The 27,959-nt window shown below is 47.3% G+C and overlaps 1 pseudogene; it reads right to left on the minus strand.

Annotated features, from left to right (window-relative positions):
• LOC147717605 (E3 ubiquitin-protein ligase TRIM7-like) overlaps positions 1–27,959 on the minus strand; it is a 146,550-nt pseudogene that overhangs the window by 86,752 nt on the left and 31,839 nt on the right.

Below are 27,959 nucleotides of genomic sequence, written 5' to 3' on the forward strand. Positions count from 1 at the left end.
GGCCAGCGGTTGGACATAGAGATTGAATAAAAGGGGACTGAGGGAGGAACTTTGTGGAACACCTTGTTTCATAGGGTGAATGCATGAGGCAAAAGGGGAAACACTAACCATAAATGACCTCTCACTAAGGAATGAAGTGAACCACTTCAAGGCTGAGCCGACAATCACCGCCTCCTTCAGGCGTTGCAGCAGAATGGCATGGGACACTGTGGCAAACGAAGCGCTGAAATCCAGAAGGATCAGCGCCGCTGTTTGCCCAGCATCCAGAGCAGACCAAAGATGTTCTGTCACAGCCAAGAGAACAGACTCCGTGCTGTGACCAGGTCAAAAACCATTCTGGGAGGAGTCCAGCATGTCGTTATCGACCAGAAAATCTGGGAGGAGTAAGTGGACATGTGCCTCCGTGATCTTGGCTACCCACGGGAGTAGTGAAATGGGGCTTGACCGGATCCAACGAAGGTTTTTTAAGTAAAAGTAGCACCTTAGTATGTTTCCACGCCTTTGGCACGGTGGCGGTTGAGAGCGACATATTAATTATCTGCTTCAATTAGGGCATAATCGTAGGCAGCACCCTTCTAAATTGCTCTGGTTTCAGGGGATCAGCAGGTGAGCCAGATGTAATTTTCCTACAGAGTGCTTGCAGTTGGTCTGTGGAAATGGGTGCCAGGGACTCCGAGGCATTGGCAGGTTGATCACACACTGCTACTAGAGGGGTGATAACTGTGACAAGGAAAGACCTATAGATATTATCTACCTTCCTAATAAAAAAGGAGGCAAGGTCCTCACATTGCTCATTGGACTGTATTTTCTGCTCTACATTGCTCTGCTGTAGTTTAAGGCTGGAAAGTATTGAGAATGCGCTCTTTGCCGGGTTATCGCTGTTGCGGATTAGGTCGGCATAGAATGTAGCTCGGGCCGATTGGATGGCCCTGTGATAGCCTTTAACTGCCGCTCAATAGGTGTCTTTCGCAATGGTGTAAAAATCCCTTCTCCAGATATGTTCCAGCCTTTTACGCTCTTGCTGCAGGTCAGCCAACTCGCTATTGTACCATGGTTTAGATCGGGTTATACGGTTCAGGGACAGTTTCTCAGGGATCAGGCCATCAGTGGCTGGCTAATCCAATCTGTTAAGTCCCTCAAAGCCTCATTAGTGTAATTAGGGAGGCTAGGACAAGTAATAGATAGTCGGGACAGGAAAGCGTCCCAATTAAGCATATGCCAAGGGCGTTTAAGTGAGGATGTCTGGTCGGTGCTCCGTAAAGGTGTTCTCTCCTGAAGGGACATGGGGACCAAATAATGGTCAGACTATCCCATGGGCATGGGGGCAAGGGCTGTAAATGAGGGTATGTTGGTGAAAACTGGGTCTAGCAAATGGCCAGCTACGTGGGTAGAGCCTGACACCAGTTGTATTAATTGGCAAGCTGCCATATCTGCATTAAAATTAGCCACATCAGGGTCATCACTTTTCTCTAAGTGGATGTTCAAATCCCCTGTGATTGTAAAGTTGACAGTATTATCTGCTAGCGTGCTGACCACCTCTACAAGTGCAGCCTTAAAAACAGTGGATGGCCCAGGGGGCCTATAAATCAGAAGCCCTGACATTGTGTAATTGGGACTGAATGTAACCTTGAAAAGGGCACATTCACATCCAGGTATAGTTTGCCTAGTAAAGATGCAGGGGTAAACCAATTTATAAATCACCGCAATACCCCTTCCCCTGGTCGGCCTGTTAAGGGTGAGAATGTTATACCCTACCGGAAGCGCCAGGCCAGTTCCGCAGCCGTATCATCCGAGAGCCACGTCTCTGTAAGAAAGAGGACATCCGGGGTGGAGTCCTCCAATAAGTCATAAATGTCAGCATAGTGTCTGGCTAAAGATTGACTACTGAGGTTAAAGATCTTTATGGCCTTCTTAGACCGTGGGTAAACACCACGTAAAGTCAGCGTAGGAGTGGCACTAAATCCACAGCTCAAACAACAGAAAGGGCCCTCAGACATAATCTCACAGGACTGTCTACAATTGCTCAAGGCCCCTTCTTAAAGGCTAACAACTCTTTCTTGGTGTAGATCGGCCTAGTTTTCTTAAAAATGGCAGTATGTCTGGCGTCTGGCGATGAACTGGCGTGGATGGGCTTGCCTTTGGTGCGCCTTTGGCGTGCCCGCTGCGTGCGTCCACTGCACGTAGTGCGATGCATCTAGTTTTAAAGGGGAAGAGTGATCAGCTGGTAGCAGCTGATTGGGGCTTGAGCCGGAAGTAGAAACCCTTACTCCAGCATGGAACCGCCCCTCCACACAAACCGATAGATGGCGGTGGACCGGGGACTCCGTGCAGGTAGGCAGTACGTGGTGCAATTAAAAGCAAAGTAGAATTGTCTGCTAATAAAATCGGGTGAGAAAAACAATGCGCAGGTTTCTATAAAAAAAAGAATGCTGACAAAATGGCAGAAACTGGTGAGAGCTGTAGCCCTTTCCGAGGCGCTCCTCTCACTCAAAGTGTCAGTGTCTGCGTCTGTCGCGCGCGTCCCATCCCCGCACAAAACGTGTACCTCTGTGTAATCTCACAAATGTGCTAGAAAGAACCCACTTTTGTGTAACTTCATAGGCTTGTTGATGAAGAGTCTATCCATTGTGTGAAGCCTTGCTCTGGTTTAGTAGGATCCAAGCAGGAACTTGAACTGTATTAGATGCTATCTGGAAAGTATGGACACCTCTCAGGTAGGCATTAGTGTAATGCACCAGTCTTCATCTATGAGGCTTCCTCTATCCACCTCCCATGCCAATCCGTGAGGAGCAGGGGACCTCAGGCATTACTGACCAGGGATTGATATAAATGAAAGACCATCAACAGTTTAGCTTCTGAAACATCCGGTAGAACTTTCAGGAATAGTGAGATAGTGTGTCTTGGTTGAAAATAGCAAAACATTTGGGACCTATGCAATGGAAAGTTCTGCAGTTCCTCAAATGATTGAAATCGACTGGGACGACAAGTTTTTTAAACTGGGTAACATTAACAAGATCCCACTCCACAGAACCATACAAAGAGGAAACTTTCTCCCACCTAGTTCCAACCAGAGTGGGGTCTCCTCCTCCAAAGAACCTTGCCGGCCTCCAGCTGCAATACACATGCTACCCACCCCGCTGTCAATGTGTGTTTGCAGGTTGTTCATTCAGCAGTAGGCGCTCTTGATGTTTTGTCATTCCCTGATTCAATCAGGAAGTCTGTTACGTTTGCATCCTGGAAGCCCCTCAAATCCTAGGGAGTTGTTCCTACATGTACAGTTCGTAATGCTGATCACGTTATTCTGTTTCCTTCTATTGATTATCGTAGCACATCTTTTATACAGGAATCACAATGCTTTAATAAATATTGAAACGCCTTGCTGTGTATTTCTTGTGTATCTCTTTGAGTATGCATGCGATACCACAGAAAAGGGTTCCAGATCTGGTAACACAATTTCCTTGGGGAGTCAGGGTTGTTATATTCTGAGGTTGCACAATCCATGTGTTACCATATCATGTTTGGGGTACAGATGGTGCACTCTGAACTAGCTAGACTACAGGCGCCATACCCCGAGGGTGTGTGTGCAATCAGAATGAGACAAACCTGACGTTTATGTTGTCCAACGAATGCACAGTTTTTACTGAGAAAGTATAAGCCATATGACACTCCAAGGATTCTCTCAGTGAGTAGTAGAGGGCCTAAGGCATTAATGAGCAGGGATTTACATAAACAGAAGACCTTCTTGTCGCCCATCAATAGCTTAGCTTCCAATGAGTAAACCTAGCAAATGAAATCACATCATCTAGGTAGCGAAGTTGTGTGTCATAGTTGAAGATAGAAACAGATTTGGGACATATACAGTTGAAAGTCCTGCAGTTCTTCAAATGATCACAGAGTTGACTGGGAGGTTACATCTTTTAACTGGGAACTTTACAAGATTCCATTCCAAATAACCATGCAAGGGGGAGATTTGCTTCCATCAAGTTCCAACCAGAGTGGGGTCTGCCATAAGCTTGCTCTTCCACTGAATTGTCCTAAGCATGTCCCTCCACAGAATAAAAAAGTACTTGGTGGTCAAGGACAGTACCAATGGAAACTCTCAATAAAGGAATTACAAGGTGATCTATCCTCCAGTGTCTGATAAACTGGATCTTTCTGAAATTCAAATAACTAGCCATTAATGACTAATAGAATGGAGGCCTGATAATAGCAAGCAATGTCCAAAATGCCAAGACCCCGTTCATAGGATGACTGTCAGCTCATTTCTAGCGAGATGCGTGGCATGCTACTCCCCCACAGCCATGAGTGAAGCTGTACTGTAAGGTGCTTGAAAACCGAGGAGCTGAGGAAGTGAGTAAAGTTTTGAAGAGCACAAAGCATCTTCAGGAGGGCTACCATTTTGGCCAAATGTGCCGACCTATGGGAAATAGCAGGAGCGATGACCAGTAATGTAGGCATCTTGATGAAAGCCAAGAGTGCTTGATATTTCTGGCCCGAAAATTGCTTACAGCGCTGACAATATACATGCCCAGGTAAATGAAGCCTACCACCAAAGATCAGTGTCCCAACACATTTACTCTGGAGGATCTAACAATGGAAATATTGCTAATTTGGACCACTCCACCTGCAGCACGACTGCAGGTGAAGTGGTCCAAATTAGCAACCCATTAGCAAACCATTATCAACCCATGATTATGGTATTTGATAGGTAGATGGGCAGATTTCTGCATATTGAGAAACTTGGGCCTTAGTTTTTACCGCTTTTGGTGTCTGCAAAAGGATGTGTGGGTCGTACAAGGGTGACATTCCCTCTCTGGCTTCTCAGAAAAATCAACTAGACTGGAAAAACTATTGTTCGGTAGTAAGCCATGGCTTGAGCATGAATTTGTATGAATGGCTCCTGAATAGTTAGGGCTTGTAGCTCACTAACTCTCCTAAGTGATGTAATAGCCACTAACAAAGCCACTTTCCATGTTAGGAATTGAATCTCACACGAATGTAGAGGTTCAAAGGGTGGTCCCATTAGTCTGGTTAGAACCATGTTGAGGTTCCAGACAGGTGAAGGTGGGTGTCTTGGAGGAATCACTCGTTTAAGTCCCTCCATAAACGCTTTAATAGCAGGTACCCTGAAGAGTGAAAGGTGTTGCCTGTTCTGAAGATAAGCTGCCACCGCAGCTAAATGTATACGTATGGAACTGTAGGCTAGATTGCCTCTATGTAAATGTAACAGGTAACATATGATGTTTTGAGTAGACGCATCTAGCGGAGTAATGTCATTATTGGTACAATAGATGACAAATCGTTTCCACTTCGCCGCATAGCATGCTCTGGTTGTAGGTCGTCTTGCCTCTTTGATAATATTCATACAGTCAGGAGGCAAGTTCAGGTAACCAAACTCTATGACTTCAGGAGCCAGATCGCAAGGTTCAACTGTTGCGGAACTGGGTGCTGAATGTCTCCATGGCTCTGCGTTAAAAGACTGGGTGTTAATCGCAGCCTTTGATGAGGCACCACGGAAAGTTCTAGGAACATGGTGTACCATGGTTGCCTCGCCCACGTTGGAGCAACTAGGATGAGTGTCATGGAGTGTTGTCGCAGTTTGCGTGCCACTAGTGGTATGAGCGGGGCTGGGGGAAAAGCGTAGGCAAACCTGCCTGACCAGTTCATCCATATCGCATTGCCCTGAGACTGCGGATGTGGGAACCTGGCGGCGAAGCTTTGCCATTTTGCGTTCTCCCTTGTGGCGAACAGGTCTATCTCTGGGTGACCTCACTGCCGGAAGTACGGTTGCAGCACTGAGGGATGTATCTCCCACTCGTGCATCTGGTGGCTGTGTCTCCTAAGCAGATCCGCCATCTGGTTGTCCCTGCCTGGGAGGTGTTCCGCCATGAGGAATATGTTCCTCTGAATGGCCCACTTCCACATGCTTTGCAGTAGATGTGACAACTGTGGAGAGTGTGTCCCTCCCTGCTTCTGTATGTAGTACATGGCAGTCATGTTGTCCGTCCGGATCAACACGACTTTGTTGCACAAATGTACCTTGAACGCCTTCATTGCCATGAAGATTGTCATCAGTTCCAACAGGTTGATGTGCATCTTCTTTTGCTGTGTCGTCCAGAGTCCCTGTACTGTGTAAAGGAGGACATGCGCTCCCCAGCCCAGGAGAGATGCGTCCGTCGTCAGCCCTATTTGTGGTACAGGCTCTTGGAACGGTCGTCCCCTGCAAAGGTTTTGTGGGTTCCACCAATGCAGAGAGTTGTATGCGCAACCGGTCACCAACACTAGGTCTTGTAATTGTCCTCGAGCCTGGTTCCACTGTCGTGCTAAGCACTCCTGAAGCGGACGCATGTGTAGTCTCGCGTGAGGGACTATGAAGATGCAGAAGGCCACCATGCCGATCAACTGCATAAACACCCGTGCTGGGAGCGAGTGTTGGGGTCTGAATTTCTGAATCAGTAATTGAATACTGTTGATTCTTGCTGAGTTTGGCTGTGCCTTTGCTACCAGAGTGTCTATTGTCGCTCCTAGGTACTGTTGTACGTGAGCGGGTTGGAGATGAGACTTTGCGTAGTTTAATGAGAATCCGAGGCTGTGCAGGAGGTGAATAGTGCGAGACATGTGGCTGGCACATTGCTGGACTGACTTTGCTTGGATGAGCCAGTCGTCTAGATAGGGGTAGACGTGGACATGGTTTCTTCTCAGGTGCGCCGCTACCGTCGCTAGGCACTTGGCTGTTGTCACCCCGAAAGGTAGTACCTTGAACTGGTAGTGCTGATTTTGAATGGTAAACCTGAGATACTTCCTGTGTGCAGGATGTATTGGTATGTGGAAGTATGCGCCTTTTAGGTCTAGTGTTGCGAGGAAGTCTCCCTGAGTGAGCAATTGCAGAACCTGTTGTAAGGTGAGCATGTGAAAATGTTCTGATAAGATGTATTAGTTTAGGAGCCTGAGATCCAGTATTGGTCTGAGAGACCCGTCCTTTTTGGGTATTAAGAAGTACAGCGAGTATACCCCTGTACCTTGTTCCTGTATGGCAGAGGTCTTCAATCTGTGGGGCGCGACCCCCAGGGGGGTCGTGGAGTCCTGGGAAGGGGGTCGCGCATTCCCTGGGCTCACTTCCGCCTGGCCTCTTGGAAAAGTAAACCGTCCCTGGGCAGTTCATTTTGAAATTAAAATACTTCGAGTTTCATTGCAATTCAGGAAGTGTTCTCCGTGCTGTAAAACCGGAGCTGATCAGACAGCTAGGCAAGGTTTGCCTGCTTGCCTGAAAGGACTGGAAATGTGGGCGCTACGGTTAATTTGAAAGTGTAAAGGGCAATTTGTAGATGTAAAGAATGCTTGGTACTGACTTTCATTGATTGAATCCCTCCCTGGAAGCTTAGTGACGAGCTGTGAAGTGCGTGCTTCTAATTGCAAATATATTTACATAGCGCCTACTATTGGGAAGGAGGTGTTGAATTTCAGTAAGTAGCAAGAACAAGCATTTACAATACAATATGTCGCGCACTTATAAAAGTAAAAGCTATAGGTATTATAAATTAGGTTTTTATTTATATTTTGGAGTAATTCTGTAAGGAAAAAGTGCCCACAATAGCACATTATGAGCTTTTATATCTCATTCTGCTTAGCAGTTGGCATTTAATCACTACAGTTAATGAGTAAAGATAACAATGCATCATATTAAAGAAGCTGTTTCCGCACAGTGACTTGATGGGAACCAGCATGCACTGCTCTTTAACATGTGTTGCTGTAGAAGAGTGCTAAGTTTGCTTACTGTTTACTTAAGTACTGAGTCCAACTCTCATTTTTGCCAACCAGTGGAACTTTACCTGCAGAAAACTGCCTCCTGTCCGTTGATCCTCGTGACATCCTCCAGCATCCTGAGGCAGAGCATTTCACTTTCACCCTGCTCTCTCGGCAACTGGCTGCAGCTCCGAAGCTGGGCTGCGTACCACAGGCACCGTGTTGTAACAGGAAGTGCGGAGTCTATACGTATTTAATTAAGCGGGTGCCATGTTTAAATGAGGCACTAAGAAGGCCAGGGTGCATGATTTAAATAAATAATGATGAAAGTGGGTGCCAACTACATAATCAAGCGTGGTATACCTGCATATTAAATTAACCGGGCACTGTGCTACTACTACATTAAGTGCAGCACCCGTGCAGGTTACATTTATGCGCATGGCGGCCCGTACAGTTTAATATTGTTTCACCACCATAAAAATTATTTGCCGTGGTAATTGGGGACGTTTATGGTTGTCGAGGATGAGGAGTACCAGGTTCCAGAAAGTTGTTTCAGGAGGGGTCCTTACGCCTAAAATCTTTTGAAAGGGGGTCTTAGCATCAAAAAGTTTGAAGACCTCTGCTGTATGGGGACGAGTTCTATGGCCCCTTTTTGCAGCATGCTGATAACTTCTTGCTGCAATAAGTCTATGTGCTCTGCAGACATAGGACGGTGTCTTGGGGGTATGTTGGGTGGAGTGGAAGTTAGCTCTAGAAAATAGCTGTACTGAATAAGTTGTCTCACCCTCCTGTCTGTGGTAATACTCTCCCAGACTGGCAGGAACTGTTGTAATCGGCCCGACCGGTGTTACATGGTCCGGGGGCAGTGACAAGGCGTCAATGTTTATTATTGGCGGAGGATCTGGTGTTGTTATTCCCTCGTCCTCTGCCTTTGCTGCTGTTGCTACGGTATCCACCTCTATTGTTTTTATTATAGGTGGTCTGCGTGCTCCCTTTATTGTATGGAATCTGTTGTGATGCCTGGCCTCGTGTAGCTCCTCTGTTACTGGAGCGACGAAAGGAACCTCCTCTGAACTGTTGGGATTGCAAGGCACCCATAGACTTGGCTGTCTCTGTGTCTTTTTTAATCTTTTCTAAGATTGTGTCCACATCAGGACCAAATAAAAAATCAGGGTTCACAGGCTGATTCAATAATGTGGTTTGAATTTCAGGTTTGAACCCAGAAATGCGCAACCAAGCATGTCTCCTGAGCATGACACTTGTGTTAATGGCCTTGGCTGCGGTGTCTGCTGCGTCTAGCGCACATTTAATGGATGCGTTGGATATGAGTTTCCCCTCCTGGATTAGCATTTCTGCTCCCTCCTTGTAGGCCTCAGGCAAATGTTGCAGCAGTTGCTCTAGAGTGTCATAATGCGCCCTATCGTATCTGGCTAATAGGGCCTGTGTATTAGAAATTCTCCAGATATTAGCTGCTTGAGCAGCTACCCTTTTCCCAGAAACTTCTAATACTTTAGATTCCTTGTCTGGAGGAGCATCACCCGTAGTTTGTGAGTTGGCGCGCTTACGAGCATTTGACACCACCAAAGAGTCTAATGGCAGCTGTCCCTTAATATATGTAGGGTCCACAGGCGCCGGTCTGTATTTTGTTTCAGTTCTGGGGTTAATAACCCTTGCTCTTGTGGTTTCTTTGAAAATGTCTTCTGCGTGTTTCAGGACACCTTTTAGCATTGGCAAAGTTTTAACAGATTTCTCTGAAGTGGAGAAAGTGTCAAACAGGAAGTCCTCTTCAACTGGGTCAGCATGCATGTCCACATCATGATTTTGTGCTGCCCTCTCAATTAAAGCGTTGAACGCAGCTGTATCTTCAGTTGGTGAAGTTTTAACAGGATAAGAAGGAGTTTCAGGAATAGTCTGTGACTCCCCTTGGTTAGCAGGGTCTGTCCAGGCTTGAGTCTGGTCATCTTGATCCGTGTCCGCAGGGTAATTATATTGTTCATCATCGTCATACCCCATATCATCAGTACTGGGTGTGGGTGAGTAGGGAAAATTGTCCTGGCCATGGTACCTCACAGTCTCAAAAAGGACAGGCAATGTTGAAGAATCCCTTTTCTTCTTGAGTGGAATTTTGTATGATTCCAGAGGATTTTCTGACCTGATTTTCCTTTAATAAATAGTAAGTCTACCAGATTGGGAGTCGATATGTAGCTTTGACTGATCATCATATGAGGGCTCCTGGTACAGAACGTCCTCTTCTAGAGGAAGACTTCTTTTTCCCAATGACACCTTTATGGGTGTTTCGACCCTAGGCTTTGGATCGAACGCCTTAGGGCGTGCAGTCGGGGGCAGTCCGAATTTTATCGGTGGCATAGTGTCTTTAGACAGACTGACCTTTTTTGGGGCCGGCGTTAATGGAGGCCCGACCAATTTAGCCTTTTCGCTAATAAGTTGTTGGCCCTGCGTCGACTTTGGTGCCTGTGGCGTCGGAGGCGCGCTCTTCTGCCTCGACTCGACGTGGTCCTTCGAGGCGCTTTTGGATTTAGACTCGAGGCCTTTGACGAGCTGGGGCCTGTCGACTTGATGCTTCGGATTGAGAAGCTTCGGAGACTGGAGTCCTTTGTTTGTGTCGCTGTCCGTCGACATCGACTTTGTCGGTTCGACGTGCTTGGTTTTAATGGTGACTTCAACGCACCGATCTTCGGTTCGACACTCTTTACTTTTGACCCCGCAGGGTCGTCGACACCTTTTTTCTTTGTCGACTCCGATGGGTTCGAGCTTTTCGATCCGAAGACTGTGTTCAGCAGTTTCGGTTTCGTTTTCGACTCGATGGCTTTCGGTTTCGTTTTAGGTAGTTGTACCGATGGCTCATGTGATATATTCTTAGCCGGGCCTTGACGCGGGGCTATAGAATGTTCTTCATGATCTCGGCTAAGGCCTTCTGGTGGTGCCTCGACCTGAGCCCTTGGAAGTGTTTGAGTGTCTATTTCGGGACCCGTACCCACTGTTGGGCCTGGTTCATCGCTTGAGTCGTCATCAACGGCTCCGATGGGGGATACGTTGTCCCTTACCTCAAAGACGTTTTCCTCTTCGACATTCTCTTCGTCATCTTCATAATAGTTGGAGTCATGCTCCGAACCGGGATCCGACTGCTGTTTTGGATCCTCAGTCTCGACGACCTCATCGTCGTCTTCGTCGAAGATATTCACTGGGTCGGGCGCTGGCTTCGACATAGTTTGCCTTGCTGCACGTCGGAGTCTAAGCGTCTTCTTTGACCTGAATCGAGCACAAGCTAGACAGTTGTCCTCATTGTGCTCTGGCGATAAACACTTGTTGCACACCGGGTGTACATCGATGTGCGGGTACTTAGAGTTACAAAGGGGGCATCGTTTGAACGGGCTCCTTTCCATCAACGATCGGCCTCCGGTGTCGAAAAGGCCATGCGGGTCTCTTCGACGTCCTGCTTAGGAATAACTAGAACAAGAACTCGGCACCGATCGAAACAATACCGACGACCCCGAAGGCCTTTTGGCCTTTTTAGAAAAGTTTACGAACTTGAGTAAAGAAAATTACATCCGAACCCAATGGCGGAAAAAAACAATCTGAAGATGGAGAGGATGCCCATGCGCACTGTAGTCCGGGGGCGGAGCCACCTATCTCGTGATACTTCGAAGACTCTTCCAGGACAACAATGTGCAATCATCCGGACCCAACACTAGGCGGCGATCTATGCAAAGATATGAATTCAGCAGCCCGCATGCCTCGAACACCTATCTTTCCAAGTACTCAAAGGTAGCTGCAGTTGTGTGTTGTTTCCATTACCCCTCTAGTGGAGGCCAGGATGATGCCTCACAGGAACAAGATGATTGTATCCTGCCCCTGTGATTGGGCTTGGTTTAGCCCTGCCCCACTTTTGCCCAGACACACTACACAAAGCTGTGCACTTGCCACTGCCATACCCTAATAGGGTTCACCAGGTGGGTTGTGTATTGAGGACGGTCCAGGTTTAGGGAATCTCAAGGACAGGTACTTTCCTCCCACGCCAAGAAACCCACCAGACCTATGTGTGACCACTGAGCAGGCGCCGCCCTTAGCTACACTTCTGCTCTGGTGACAACTGCTGCTGTGGTCTGCCAGTCTTAACTTGTCTCAGTCTTCTTTGGTGTCTCAAGCCAGGCTTCCTGAAGGAGATTAATGGGTGCATTGTCCCAGGTCTGTCATTTCAATCCTTCTATGCATGGGACCAGGCCTTCAGAGGCCTGCGAATGGATGTACCTCAGTCCAGCATGCTCCATCTCATGCCCTTTGCTCACAGGCACACACTCAGGAGTCCACTTTAACAGAGTTTCTCAAACTTTGTGTTTGTGGGTCTCCAAAATTCATGCAATAAATAAAGATGCTTTTAAATTCTGCACTTATGCTGCACTTCAAACACAGAGGACAAATGTTAGGCTACGTCTTCTGCTACTTTTTTTTCACAGGAAGACTGGAGTCTACAAGCTGTTTTCACTTTGTTGTCAGTGAAAGAAAAATCAAGTAAATTATGTGACAATCCTGCTGGGGTACATGAAGTGTGAAAGGAAAGCTGGAAGATGTCATTTTTTCCAAAATCACAACTAAATGTAAATACTAGTAATTAACTGTACACATTCAGCAGTCAGGAAAGCACAATGAAGCACATGGTTTTGTAATTCTGAAGTGTGATGGGAACAAATGATTACTGAGACCAGATATTCACACATTAACTTTTGTGTGAAATATTGTTTTATCTATAAAACTATATGTCGGGTCAAACTTAGTGGCCATTTCAATAGAAAATGTGCTGTAAGTAAAAAACAATGTGCTACCACACAATGCTTTAATATATTTCTTTTTTTAAATTGCCCGCTTCAAGTACATTGAAGCTAGTTGGTGGAGTCTTGTGAGTTAGAGGTGATGGAACTCTTTTGGCTACAGATGGACTTCATAGACTGATTATGTGAAAGTTTGAATGTTTGGAAGGGAAGACAGGTTTAGAATATTGAGTTCGAGTTTACACGCTGATGAATAAAGACGTGTAAATATATATAGAACTATATAAGAACATACAAACAAATAAAACTACCCTCTGTGTGTCTCATAGTCGTTTACGAGTGCTTGGGCTAGAGAGAAAACTACAGATGAGTAGTGAAAGTTTGTCGTACTAAAAAGTGGGCCGCGGTTTGGGAAGCATTGGTTCACCTTATATAGAGCGTGGAGGCTGCTCCAGTACAAGCCAAATGGGGAGGAGAGACCCTCCTTTTGAGCTGGCATCTGCAGATCGGGAGCACCTCACCGTCTTCCAACTGTATTACACTGACCGCTCTGCCTACCTTCCCAGCGGGTTTGCAGGCCTAGGTAGCGATGGGTAGCAACACCCATTCACCAGCAGATGCTTTGGATTGTTGTCCCAGAGTTAGGATTATGGCCTGTCTAGTAGTTAGGATATTAAAAGCCTTTTGAATGGATGCTGTGGCTTAATGAGTGGGCATTTGCCATCTATGCTGCATAAGCCACACTCACTCATATACATATATACATGATTCTTGGCACATGATACATGACAAAGAGTGGTAGGCAATGAAATATATCCAGAGACAACCAGTTCAGACAACACTCCAATATGTGATAAACAAATCATCATTCAAATAGTTTGTACTGTGGCTTATGGCTCTTGCCTTGCATGTGGGTCTCCAGCCAGTTACTAGGTATGTGCCTTCCATGCATCAGTGATAGACTGACCTCATAGTGATTCTAATGTTGTTAGGAGTGGACTGTGGCATTCACATCAGCACAACAAGATATTACAGGTGGTGCCGCAGGTGCTTCAAGACAAAGAGTAAAAACCACAGGTGATGGACAGAATGCAGAACAATGTCATACATTCACCCCAGTACAGAAATCTGGGCCTAAATCCATCGTTTTTTTGCACTCCACACCACCCCAGTTCAGACATGGCCATATACAAATCAGTCTGACCCTGTGCCTCATGGGAACTGTCCAGCCCAAACTGCCAAGCCATGCCTTCCCTGGACCGGAAACAAGCTTCCGAGGACTGGTTTCTGGTGGCATTCCAGCCGTCTTCAGCCCAGCTCACTTGAATCCAGTGGTGTGGAGTGCATGGGATTCACGTCTGAGCATACCCATCCCACTCGGGGTGACAAATGAAAAAAACCACAGGTGATGGACAGAATGCAGAATAATGTCATACATTCACCCCAGTACAGAGATCTGGGCCTAAATCCATTTTTTTTTGCACTCAACACCACCCCAGTTCAGACATGGCCATATGCAAATCAGTCTGACCCTGTGCGTCATGGGAACAGTCCAGCCCGAACTGCCAAGCAATACCTTCCCTGGACCGGAAACAAGCTTCAGAGGACCGGTTTCTGGCATTCCAGCCGTCTTCAGCCCGGCTTGCTTGAATCCAGTGGTGTGGAGTGCATGGGACTCACGTCTGAGCATACCCATCCCACTCGGGGTGACAAATGCAAAAGCAACAGGTGATGGACAGAACAATGTCATACATTCACCCCAGTACAGAGATCTGGGCACTAGAAAAAGTGGCCTTTAATGTAGCCTTGTAGGTTCCAAGTTGCTCTGCTTGCCCCTACTCTACAAATCTGATTATACATTCATTCATAAACAGCGAACACATCTCCAAGACTGGACAGGCAAACTCCACTGTGGAAAATGTTCAGAAATGGCACCCTTTTAGGACTGTACGCCTTGAAAAACTCCATAGGGTGACACATGTTGGATTTGATCATTGTACAAGCTTTTTGAAGCATTTAGTTGCGAGCATCTTAGATAAAATCTAAAGAACATAAATAATTTGAGAATGTACACCTACTTTGTAATATTTGTAATGGACAGTTTTACTTGGGTTGTATATAGTGCAACATGAATTTTAAACCTGGGGGTGCATTATGCAATGTACCTCTCTGCCCTGCAGTGCACACCTAAATGTGTGTGCAGGGTGCACAGTGAGAAGGTGTGCTGTATCACCCTACAGCGGTGGCTCCTCCCCAGTTGCGGAGGAGTGTCTCCCCACTGCCTGGCTCAGAGCCAGAAAATGAATGAATGATCTAGCTTTGTTTTATTTTTCATTTGCCGGCTCTGAGCCACTACTGTAGGGAGGGGCTTGGCCGAGGCATGGGAGGAGGAAGAGGAGTGCTATATGAACTCCCTAAGTGCTCATATGTGTTTGGTCGTCCGTGTCAGGCCGGCCAAACATGAATGGTCACTTAGGTTGCTCTAACGTGGCTTCATTGAGCAACTGGGCTAGAGAAACCCCACAGACTCCTTGATCTGAGCGGAAAGTCTTTCCAGCCTGCTCAGGCCAATCCCGGTGCATCTCTGCAGCACAGGCATTGGATGGGAGTCTGTCCAGGGGGCTGCTGGGACCAGGAAGAGGACAGGAGGCGTGACGCAACATGGGAGGCGGCTCGCGGGCTCAGGTAAGTTATTTTTCTTTAATATATATTAGTACATCCCTTGAGATTGCATGCTGCACATTTAGTACCACATATGCAAAATAAACAATTGATAGATGGAATGCTGGACAATGCAAACATTCTACCCCAGTCACAAGGATCTAGGTTTAATCCATCATTATTTTGCTCACCACCCCAGTTTGGACCCAGCCATATGCAAATAAGTCTTGACCCTGTTCCTTGTGGGAACAGTCCAGCCTGAAGTACCAAGCCAGGGCCTCTCTGGACCAGAAACGAGCACCCTGGGACCGGTTTTAGGGCATCACCCTTCATCAGCCAGGCTAGCTTGAATCCAGTGGTGTAGTGAGCACAGGACCCACGTCTGGGCATACTATTCTTACTTAGGGTGACATATGTAAAAGAAACAATTGATGGACGGAATGCTGGACAATGCAAACATTCTCCCCCAGTCACAAGGATCTGGGTTTAATCCATCATTCTTTTGCTCACCGCACCACCCCAGTTTGGACCTAGCAATATGAAAATCAGTCTTGACCCTATTCCTTGTGGGAGCAGTCCAGCAGAACTGCCAAGCCAGGGCCTCCCTGGATCAGAAACAAGCATCCTAGGAACGGTTTCAGGGCATCACCATTCATCAGCCAGGGGAGCTTGAACCCAGTGATGTAGTGACCACGAGACCCACGTCTGGGCATACCCTTCCACTTAGGGCGACATATGCAAAAGAAACGATTGATGGACGGAATGCTAGACAATTCAAACATTCTTCCCCAGTCACAAGGATCTGGGTTTACTCCATCATTATTTTGCTCACCACACCACCACAGTTTGGACCCAGCCATATGCAAATCAGTCTTAACCCTGTTCCTTGTGGGAACAGTCCAGCCCCAACTGCCAAGCAAGGGCTTCCCTGGACCAGAAACAAGCATCCTGGGACCGGTTTCAGGGCATCACCCTTCATCAGCCAGGCTACGTTTATTCCAGCTTGTTTCCAGTACAGGGAGTACCTGGCCTGGCCTGGCTGTTCGGGCTGGACTGTTCCCTTTGGGCACAGGGTGAAGACTGATTTGCGTATGGCTGGGTCCAATCTGGAATAGCATGGTGAGCAAAAATACGACGGATTTAGGCCCAGATCTTTGTACTGGGGTGAATGTATGACATTGTTCTGCATTCTGTCCATCAATTGTTCTTTTTGCATTTGTAACCCCGAGTGGGACGGGTATACCCAGATGTGGTAACTGTGCTCTCCATGCCACTGGAGTCAAGCTATCCTGGCTGATGAGGACTGAAAGCCCGAAACTGGACCTAGGATGCTTGTTTCCAGTCCAGGAAGGACCTGGCCTGGCAGTTCGGGCTTGACTGTTCCCATTGGGCACAGAGTCAAGACTGATTTGAATATGGCTGGGTCGAAACTGGAATGGCACAGTGAGCAAAAAACAATGGATTTAGGACCAGATCTCTGTACTGGGGTGAATGTATGACATTGTTCTGCATTCTGTCCATCAATTGTTCTTTTTGCATTTGAAACCCCGAGTGGGACGGGTATACCTAGACGTGGGTCCCGTGCTCTCCATGCCACTGGAGTCAAGCTATTCTGGCTGATGAGGGCTGAAAGCCCGAAACTGGTCTTAGGATGCTTGTTTCCAGTCCAGGGAGGACTTGGCCTGGCATTTCGGGCTGGACTGTTCCCATTAGGCACTGAGTCAAGACTGATTTGCATATGGCTGGGTAAAAATTGGAATGACATGGTGAGCAAAAAAACAATGGATTTAGGCCCAGATCTCTGTATTGGAGTGAATGTATTACACTGTTCTGCATTCTGTCCCTCAATTTTTCTTTTTGCATTTGCACATTTAGTACCGGAGCAATCTGTATTACAGAAGGAGCCATGCAAGCATCCGCGGTCGATCTTGTAATAGTGTCTCGATGTGCAAAAAGCAGGCGCACGCGCTGATTGCACCGTCAGGCACCCCTGCTTCTGGAACACAACCATCCTTAATAGTTACGAACCAATTTAATGGTGTAATGCTCACTGCAAATTAATTGCTTGTGCGCCTACTGTATACAACAGATAAGGCACTGCGATCAATAGAAGCACAGTTGTCTTTCTCTGCTTCCTACAATAGCCCACAACCAGGAACTAGGGAGTAACTACCAGAGTTCTCTATTGACCCAAAAGTGTTTTCTGATGGAAGCTACTGATGGAAAAGGAACAGTAGCGGACTCAAAAACATGAAGTCTCACGGTGGTCTCTTCGCTACAAACTTTAATAAAGTGGCCATTCGTCTAGACAAACATTTCCACCACTTGCCAGTCACAAGCAGGAGGATCCAGAGTCTGTATAGATGCATAAATAATGTGTGTTCATACATCTTGATATGTGCACAGTTGTCTAGGTGTCTGTGTGGGTGTCACCAGATCTCAGGCGGTGCACGCCTTTGGGTGTATACAGAGGTCAGTGGTCTATGACTGCAAATCTCATTGGTTTATATAGACCATGAAGTTCACTTCATACAACTGAACTTACCTGGGCTGTCTTTCTGTATAAGAGACTCTGCAATAAAACAAAGAAAACAAAGTGAGAGGAATCAAGATACATTAATCTACTGAACCATTACACATGACATGAAGCAAGGAGTTGGGCTTATAAAGGCAGTGAATGGTCACAGCATCAGGAGGCATTCCATTGTTAACCGGTTCCACCTAAATCGAAACCGTCCTGGCCATTGCGATATCAATGGTGGGTACATTCTCTAGTTGTCATGTCTACGTCACTGGCAGTCGTATCTATGGGGAGGACAGTGGTGGTTTCTTGTCAGTGGAAGGCGCTAGTGTCTAAGGCGGAGACGGAGACAGCCTCTGAAGTCCCTAGTGCCACCTTGTTTCTTAGTTTCAAGGTGTCTGCAAACACTTTCAATGAGAGCTGCCTTGCACTGTCCTATTCCCACTGCATGTAGTTTCATTTTTATCATGTGTGCTCCATCCAATGTTGTTTTATGTGAAGAAAATGCATACGAAGTCAGCATTACATGCACACCGCTCTCAGAGGCGGGGCTCTGCAGTCTGGGAAGCTGAATCAGTGGTTTACTTAATGAACGTGTGTTAGACTTCCAGTTGGCTCAAACTGTTTTTCTTCAACACACTGGCTCATATCGGAGGATTGCTCTCTATGGGCAGTGAGGGCAGTCAGTCACAGCTCACCTCAGGTCTATTGTCTCTCTCTCCTATGGTCACAGAGATATCAGCAATATCAATGAAGGAAGCAGCCTCTAGACGAGGCATCCATATAGGTGGGAGCAGTGATAGCACGACTGGACGCAGTATCTATAGAGGTGGCGGAAACAGGGGCGGAAACAGGGGCGGACTTGGAACAGAAACCGGTCCTGGCAAACTGCTCGGCCGGCCCCCTGAGAGGGGAGAGGGGTGGAGGTGGGGGGGTTCGAACGAGCTCTTTGCTAGGGCCGGCTTCGGCTGATTTTGTTACAGGGGACCGATATTGCCGAACCCCCGGTAAAATAAACAGCCCCCCCTGGGCCAAAAACCGGCCCCCACCCTGACAGCCTACCTGGGAAACGCCTGGTGCCCTCTAAGGCCAGTACGGCCCTGGGCGGAACTCTAGGTATCTACAAAGGTGTAATCAGCGAATGCTCAAGCTGTGGTATCTACAAAGGTAGAGCCAGTGCACTCAGGCTGTATCTTCAGAGGTGGAACCCAGTGCACACTAAAGCTATGGTATCTACAGAAGTGGAGGCAGTGCACACTCAGCCTGTGGTATCTACTGAGGGTTAACCAGTGCGCACTCAGCCTGTGGTATCTACAGAGGAGGAACCAGTGCACACCCAGGCTGTGATATCCCTAGAGGAAACACCAGTGCACACCCAGCCTGTGTTATCTACAGAGGAGGAACCAGTGCGCACTCAGGCTGTAGTATCTACAGAGATGGAACCAGTGCACACTCAGGCTGTGGTATCTGTGGAGGTGTAGCCAATGCACATTCAGGCTGTGGTATCTACAGAGGTAGAACCAGTGCACACTCAGGCTGTGGTATCTACAGTGGTGGAACCAGTGCACACTCAGGCTGTGATATCCACAGAGGTAAGACCAGTGCACACTCAACCTGTGGTATCTACAGAGGTGGAACCAGTGCACATTCAGGCTGTGGTCTCTACAGAGGTGGAACCAGTGCGCACTCAGCTTGTGATATCCACAGAGATGGAACCAGTGCACACTCAGTCTGTGGTATCTGCAGAGGTGCAGCCAATGCACATTCATACTGTGGTATCTACAGAGGTGGAACCAGTGCACACTCAGGCTGTGGTATCTGCAGAGGTAAGACCAGTGCAAACTCAGCCTGTGGTATCTACTGAGGGTTAACCAGTGCACACTCAGGCTGTGATATCCACAGAGGTAAGACAGTGCACACTCAGCCGGTGTTATCTACAGAGGAGGAACCCGTGCGCACTCAGGCTGTGGTATCTACAGAGATGGAACCAGTGCACACTCAGGCTGTGGTATCTGTAGAGGTGGAACCAGTGCGCACTCAGCCTGTGGTATCTACAGAGGGGGAACTAGTGCACACCCAGGCTGTGATATCCCTAGAGGAAACACCAGTGCACACCCAGCCGGTGTTATCTACAGAGGAGGAACCAGTGCGCACTCAGGCTGTGGTATCTACAGAGATGGAACCAGTGCACACTCAGGCTGTGGTATCTGCAGAGGTGCAGCCAATGCACATTCATACTGTGGTATCTACAGAGGTGGAACCAGTGCACACTCAGGCTGTGGTATCTGCAGAGGTAAGACCAGTGCAAACTCAGCCTGTGGTATCTACTGAGGGTTAACCAGTGCACACTCAGGCTGTGATATCCACAGAGGTAAGACAGTGCACACTCAGCCGGTGTTATCTACAGAGGAGGAACCAGTGCGCACTCAGGCTGTGGTATCTACAGAGATGGAACCAGTGCACACTCAGGCTGTGGTATCTGTAGAGGTGGAACCAGTGCGCACTCAGCCTGTGGTATCTACAGAGGGGGAACTAGTGCACACCCAGGCTGTGATATCCCTAGAGGAAACACCAGTGCACACCCAGCCGGTGTTATCTACAGAGGAGGAACCAGTGCACATTCAGGCTGTGGTATCTACAGAGGTAGAACCAGTGCACACTCAACCTGTGGTATCTACAGAGGTGGAACCAGTGCACATTCAGGCTGTGGTATCTACAGAGGTGGAACCAGTGCGCACTCAGCCTGTGGTATCTACAGAGGGGGAACTAGTGCACACCCAGGCTGTGATATCCCTAGAGGAAACACCAGTGCACACCCAGCCGGTGTTATCTACAGAGGAGGAACCAGTGCGCACTCAGGCTGTGGTATCTACAGAGATGGAACCAGTGCACACTCAGGCTGTGGTATCTGTAGAGGTGCAGCCCATGCACATTCAGGCTGTGGTATCTACAGAGGTAGAACCAGTGCACACTCAGGCTGTGGTATCTACAGTGGTAAGACCAGCGCACACTCAACCTGTGGTATCTACAGAGGTGGAACCAGTGCACATTCAGGCTGTGGTATCTACAGAGGTGGAACCAGTGCGCACTCAGCTTGTGATATCCACAGAGATGGAACCAGTGCACACTCAGGCTGTGGTATCTGTAGAGGTGCAGCCCATGCACATTCAGGCTGTGGTATCTACACAGGTGGAACCAGTGCACATTCAGGCTGTGGTATCTACAGAGGTAGAACCAGTGCACACTCAGGCTGTGGTATCTACAGTGGTGGAACCAGTGCACACTCAGGCTGTGATATCCACAGAGGTAAGACCAGCGCACACTCAACCTGTGGTATCTACAGAGGTGGAACCAGTGCACATTCAGGCTGTGGTATCTACAGAGGTGGAACCAGTGCGCACTCAGCTTGTGATATCCACAGAGATGGAACCAGTGCACACTCAGTCTGTGGTATCTGCAGAGGTGCAGCCAATGCACATTCATACTGTGGTATCTACACAGGTGGAACCAGTGCACACTCAGGCTGTGGTATCCACAGAGGTAAGACCAGTGCACACTCAGCCTGTGGTATCTACAGTGGGGGAGCCAGTGCACACCCAGGCTGTGGTATCTACAGAGGTGTTACCAGTGTACACTCAGGCTGTGGTGTCTACAGTGGTAAGACAAGAGTACACTCAGCTTGTGGTATCTACAGAGGAGGAACCAGTGCACACCCAGGCTGTGATATCTACAGAGGGGGAACCAGTGCGCACTCAGGCTGTGGTATCTACAGAGATGGAACCAGTGCACACTCAGGCTGTGGTATCTGTAGAGGTGCAGCCAATGCACATTCAGGCTGTGGTATCTACAGAGGTGGAACCAGTGCACACTCAGGCTGTGGTATCTACAATGGTGGAACCAGTGCACACTCAGGCTGGGATATTCACAGAGGTAAGACCAGTGCACACTCAACCTGTGGTATCTACAGAGGTAGAACCAGTGCACACTCAGGCTGTGGTATCCACAGAGATGGAACTAGTGTACACTCAGGCTGTGGTGTATCAGAGGTGGGACCAGTGCACACTCAGGCTGAGGTATCTACAGAGGTGGAACTAGTGCACTGTCATGCTGTGGTATCTAAAGGTGGAACCAGTGCACTTAGGCTGTGGTCTCTACAGAGGTGGAACCAGTGCACCGAGGCTGCGGTATCCACAGAGGTGGAACTAGGGCACACTCCGGCTGTGGTATCTACAGAGGTGGAACTGGTGCGCACAGGCTGCAGTGCCTACAGAGGTGGAACCTAGTGCACACTAAAGCTATGGTATCTCCAAAAGCTGAGCCTGGGCACACTTACACTGTGCACTAGAAGCATTGCACACTCAGGCAGTGGTATCCACAAAGGTGGAATAAATGCACATTAAGGCTGTGGGATCTACAGAGGTGAAACTAGTGCTCACATAGGCTAGTGTGCACTCAGGCTGTGGTAACTACAGAGGTAGAACTAGTGCACATTCAATCTGTAGTATTTATAGAGAGGGAACTAGTGGATTCTGAGGATGTGGTATCTATAGAGATGGAACCAGTGCACACTCAGGCTGCTGTATCTATAAACCTGGAAACTTTACACACTCTGGTTGTGGTACCCAGAGAGATTGTACCAATTGGCCCTTTCTGTGGTATCTATGGAGAACCAGCAGTGACAGCCGTAAACTGTGGTATCCACAAAAGTGGCAGTTGTTCTCACTCTGTGGCACCAGCAGTCAATGACACTAGGGCAGCTGGCTATAAAACTTAAGCCTTCTTAAAAAGCGCATCTGAATGTCATTTCAATGTCCCTCTATTTTTCTTCACCTATGTCTCTGTCTCATTCTTCTGTATTCCCTTCTCTCTCTCAAACTTCTTCCCTCTCTTTGTTCTTCTAGCACAAGATGGACAAGAATGGAATGGCCCCCTGTTGCTTCTGGATTTATCAGCTACTACAAAGACTCCAATATCTTGGAGTCCGCTCTAAAATGGATTGCTTCTCATCTCACAGACAAAGTGTGGTCTACCAACCACCTTTCACATCAGCTCCACACACACAACACTGTGGCGTCCCTCAGGGGCCCATCATATCCACTCCATTATTTAACTATCAACTAACCCCTTACCAAACCCAAATAAATCATTTAAATTCACCTGTTATAAGTATGCAGATTACACCCAATTTTTTTAATGGATGGCCCTGAAGGCCCTAACAATTCAAAGCTTGCTGACAGCTTTCATGCCATGAACACATGGATGATAAATAACCAGCTAAAGCCCAATACCGTAAAAACAGAGATTATAACCTGTGGACAATGGCAAACATACCAGCCTACCATCATATGGCCTAAGGAACTTGAGGCCTCTCAAACAACATCAACAGAAATCAGAAAGCTAGGTGTAACCATAGATTTTGACCTATCCTTCATATAACATGTTAACAGTGTCACAAAGAGCGTATTCTGTATAATGAAAACACAATGTTGTGTATTCCCATGCCTTGGATACCAACATAAACTGCAAATCTTCCTCACACTTGTAATCTCCAAGCTCACCTATGTCAAAATTCATCATACACAAAATACAACTCAGCTAAAATGCTGCTGCAAGGTTTTTTCTCCGCTTTCACCCAAAAGAACAAATGACTCTAGTTCTGCAATTGCACCACTGGTTACCTATTGCTAGAAGGACACTGTTCAAGGCGCTCTGCATTGTTCCAAGAGCATCCTAAGGAAAAGGACTAGTTAAAGCAATACAAACAAAACAGGACACTGAACAACAGAAGAAATCCACAGGAGGTACTGCTTTCTCAGTACAAGTTGCCAAGCTCTGGATCTCACCACCAGCCAGCATTCTAAGCATCCAGGAGCATGTACATTTCACAAGGATGTAGAAACACAGCTGTTTCCAACAAAGCTACAGCACAGCAAATCCCGGGTGACAGGACCCAGAATGACAGTCGCACCTTCAAGCTCAATCTCCAGCCGACCACCAACAGATTGGAAATACTCCAACACCCAAACCACTTTCAATATGCAGGTAAGCTAAGAAGGGCTGACCCCTTGCCAGGGCATTAAATCGTTTTTGTTTATTTTAAAAATAATTTTAATTAGTTTCTTTAAATAGGCCTTAGTCCAACAGCGACAGGCATATAATACAGATCATAGCTCTACATAGAAAATAATTTGTTTTGAAAAAGATACACAGATAATTATATTGAATAGAATTAAAAGATAGATTAATAAAGGAGAAATACTCAGATAACTACAATTAATAGATTAAAGGTGATAATATATCTCATATGACACGAATCAAATATAAACACAATGGCCACTTCACTACATCCCAAATGACTCTCAGATACAGGCGCTAATAACAATGCCCATTCCCAACAGAGCTTTCCATTTCTCTCTTCCGCCAACCAAGCTAGCTCAGGACCACAACTATACACAACATTTCAAACTGAACTCCCCAGTGCAGTAACCAGCTGATAATCACAGCAATACCATAAGGGGGCTTGCAGAGCTATTAAAAGTTGCCAGCACATTGAAAACCATAAACTACATGCGTCTCTCGCACCTCATCATCCACCACACTGCATCCCATAACACGATAACCACACCTCGTTGGTCCTCACTCACGACATTGTAGCACTTCCCACCTAGGATCACAAAACAAAGAGAACATACTTCCAATCACACACCCTACTGCTGCTCCTATAGATAAGTGCTTCAATGCCACACACAGTTTTAGCATATGTTAAATGGATTCTACAATACAATACAATACACTACATTATTTGCCCATCCGAAACCCCAGAGCCACCAGCAGCTGTTCCCACGCCGATTTACACTCACCACTTTCATTCTGGCAGTTTTGCTTTACTGCATCTAGAAAGGAAATTGACAGAATTGGTGTCAGTACTGAGCCATCACTAAAACAAATTTCCTACCTGCACATTTTTTAGTCAAGATGCTTACTAGAATTTGTAAATAACATAGTACAACAGAGTGTGTCTGCAGTAACCTGGGAACCAAGTGGTACAAGTAGACCCATTTGGGCCACACAATCAGGTGTGCGGTATAAAAGCAACAAGTATGGATTTTTGTTCTCAGACTCTTCAATTGTAACAGGCAGGCTCATTCTTAAACATTGCCTTGCATTTTTTAAATGTTCCCAACATGACTTTCATATTTTGTTTTTTACAGTCATTGCCAAAACCTGTAGATTGACATTTTTAAACACATACATAAGCTCAACCTTCTAAGCCACCCACTCAGACTTTGGGACCAGGAGGACCTCCCGATTTCAGTAAAATCAATCTGAGCCAAAACTTGGCCCAAGTGCAACAAGGTCTTGGCTTATTTTTTGCCTCTATGACGTCCATGGTATGATGTAGTGCAACCCTAGGAGATCGACCCTGCCCAGGACATGTGAAAGTGTCCCAAAGAGATGGTATGTTATGTTACTGCCATTTGTATAGCGCAACAGCTGCCCCAGCAAAGGGGCATCCCGGCGCTGTCAGCAAAGCAACTAACATAGAGGGAAAGGCAGAGACTACACAATGGGGAATATATATCTTTTTGTGGCCTTCCTAAAAGACAAATAGTTAGTATGGCTTCGAATGTGAGTGGGCAGTGAGTTCCAAAGGAGGGATGCCCTGCGGCGGAAGGAGCGGCCTCCTGCTCGCACTGTCCAGAACCTCAGGACCCTCACCAGGTGCACTGCCTAGTGAACGGAGCTGGCGTATGGGACGTAGGGAGTGACTAAGTTGGCCAAAATACTAGGAGTGATGAACTTCAGGGCTTTAAAAGTGATGCAAAGGGCCTTAAATTCAATTCTCCTAGCCAACGGCAGCCAATGTAGCCAGTGGATAGTGGCTGACACCGGGCAGGACCTGCGCATGCCAATTAGCGATCTGGCTGCTGCGTTCTGTACCCGTTGTAGCCGAGCAATCACAGCCTAATTTGCCCCTAGAAACAGAGAACAGGCATGATCCAATCTGGACATTTTGGCTGCCTGAAATATTATATTGCACGTTGGAGGGTCAAAGAAGCCCAGTAGGGGTCTAAGCCCCGTAAGAGCCCAAAGCAGGTTCCTGCTACCTTTTTGGTTTGAACTTGATAGCTAAGCGATGAGTCCAACCATACACCCAAGTTTTTGAAAGCTAGTCTAGGAGGTGGGGCACCACCCAGGCGTATTGGCCACCAATGTTCACTCCATAGACCAAGGTCCTTTCCCACCAACAACACCTCTGATTTACTGGTGTTCAACTGGGAGCAGTTGGCGGTCATCCATTCAGAGTGTCCCTCTTGGTGTCGCATGATGGTGCCATCACCAGCTGAGTGTCGTCCGCGTAGGAGACTATGGTCAGTCCCATGTTTCTAGCCACCGCGGCCAGCGGTTGGACATAGAGATTGAATAAAAGGGGACTGAGGGAAGAACCTTGTGGAACACCTTGTTTCATAGGGTGAATGCATGAGGCAAAAGGGGAAACACTAACCATAAATGACCTCTCACTAAGGAATGAAGTGAACCACTTCAAGGCCGAGCCGACAATCACCGCCTCCTTCAGGCGTTGAAGTAGAATGGCATTGGACACTGTGGCAAACGAAGCGCTGAAATCCAGAAGGATAAGCGCCGCTGTTTGCCCAGCATCCAGAGCAGATCAAAGATGTTCTGTCACAGCCAAGAGAACAGACTCCGTGCTGTGACCAGGTAAAAAACCATTCTGGGAGGGGTCCAGCATGTCGTTCTCGACCAGAAAATCTGGGAGGAGTAAGTGGACATGTGCCTCCGTGATCTTGGCTACCCACGGGAGTAGTGAAATGGGGCTTGACCGGATCCAACGAAGGTTTTTTAAGTAAAGGTAGCACCTTAGTATGCTTCCACGCCTTTGGCACGGTGGCGGTGGAGAGCGACATATTAATTATCTGCTTCAATTAGGGCATAATCGTAGGCAGCACCCTTCTAAATTGCTCTGGTTTCAGGGGATCAGCAGGTGAGCCAGATGTAATTTTCCTACAGAGTGCTTGCAGTTGGTCTGTGGAAATGGGTGCCAGGGAAGGACCTATAGATGTTATCTACCTTCCTAATAAAAAAGGAGGCAAGGTCCTCCCATTGCTCATTGGACTGTATTTTCTGCTCTACATTGCTCTGCTGTAGTTTAAGGCTAGAAAGTATTGAGAATGCGCTCTTTGCCGGGTTATCGCTGTTGCGGATTAGGTCGGCATAGAATGTAGCTCGGGCTGATTGGATGGCCCTGTGATAGCCTTTAAATGCCGCTCAATAGGTGTCTTTCGCAATGGTGTAAAAATCCCTTCTCCAGAAATGTTCCAGCCTTTTACGCTCTTTGCGCAGGTTAGCCAACTCGCTATTGTACCATGGTTTAGATCGGGTTATACGGTTCAGGGACAGTCTCTCAGGGATCAGGCCATCAGTGGCTGGCTAATCCAATCTGTTAAGTCCCTCAAAGCCTTATTAGTGTAATTAGGGAGGCTAGGACAAGTAATAGATAGTCGGGACTGGAAAGCGTCCCAATTAAGCTTATGCCAAGGGCGTTTAAGCGAGGATGTCTGGTCGGTGCTCCGTAAGGGTGTTCTCTCCTGAAGGGACATGGGGACCAAATAATGGTCAGACTATCCCATGGGCATAGGGCAAGGGCTGTAAATGAGGGTATGTTGGTGAAAACTGGGTCCAGCAAATGGCCAGCTACGTGGGTAGGGCCTGACACCAGTTGTATAATTTGCAAGCTGCCATATCTGCATTAAAAGTAGCCACATCAGGGTCATCACTTTTCTCTAAGTGGATGTTCAAATCCCCTGTGATTGTAAAGTTGGCAGTATTATCTGCTAGCGTGCTGCCCACCTCTACAAGTGCAGCCTTAAAAACAGTGGATGGCCCAGGGGGCCTATAAATCAGAATCCCTGACATTGTGTAATTAGGACTGAATGTAACCTTGAAAAGGGCACATTCACATCCAGGTATAGTTTGCCTAGTAAAGATGCAGGGGTAAACCGATTTATAAATCACCGCAATACCCCCTACCCTGGTCGGCCTGTTAAGGGTGAGAATGTTATACCCTACCGGAAGCGCCAGGCAAGGTTCCGCAGTCATATCATCCGAGAGCCACGTCTCGGTAAGAAAGAGGACATCCGGGGAGGAGTCCTCCAATAATTCATAAATGTCAGCATAGTGTCTGGCTAAAGATCGACTAGTGAGGTTAAAGATCTTTATGGCCGACT

This window comes from Lissotriton vulgaris, chromosome 5 (assembly GCF_964263255.1).
Source record: "Lissotriton vulgaris chromosome 5, aLisVul1.2, whole genome shotgun sequence".
NCBI classification, from domain to species: domain Eukaryota; kingdom Metazoa; phylum Chordata; class Amphibia; order Caudata; family Salamandridae; genus Lissotriton; species Lissotriton vulgaris.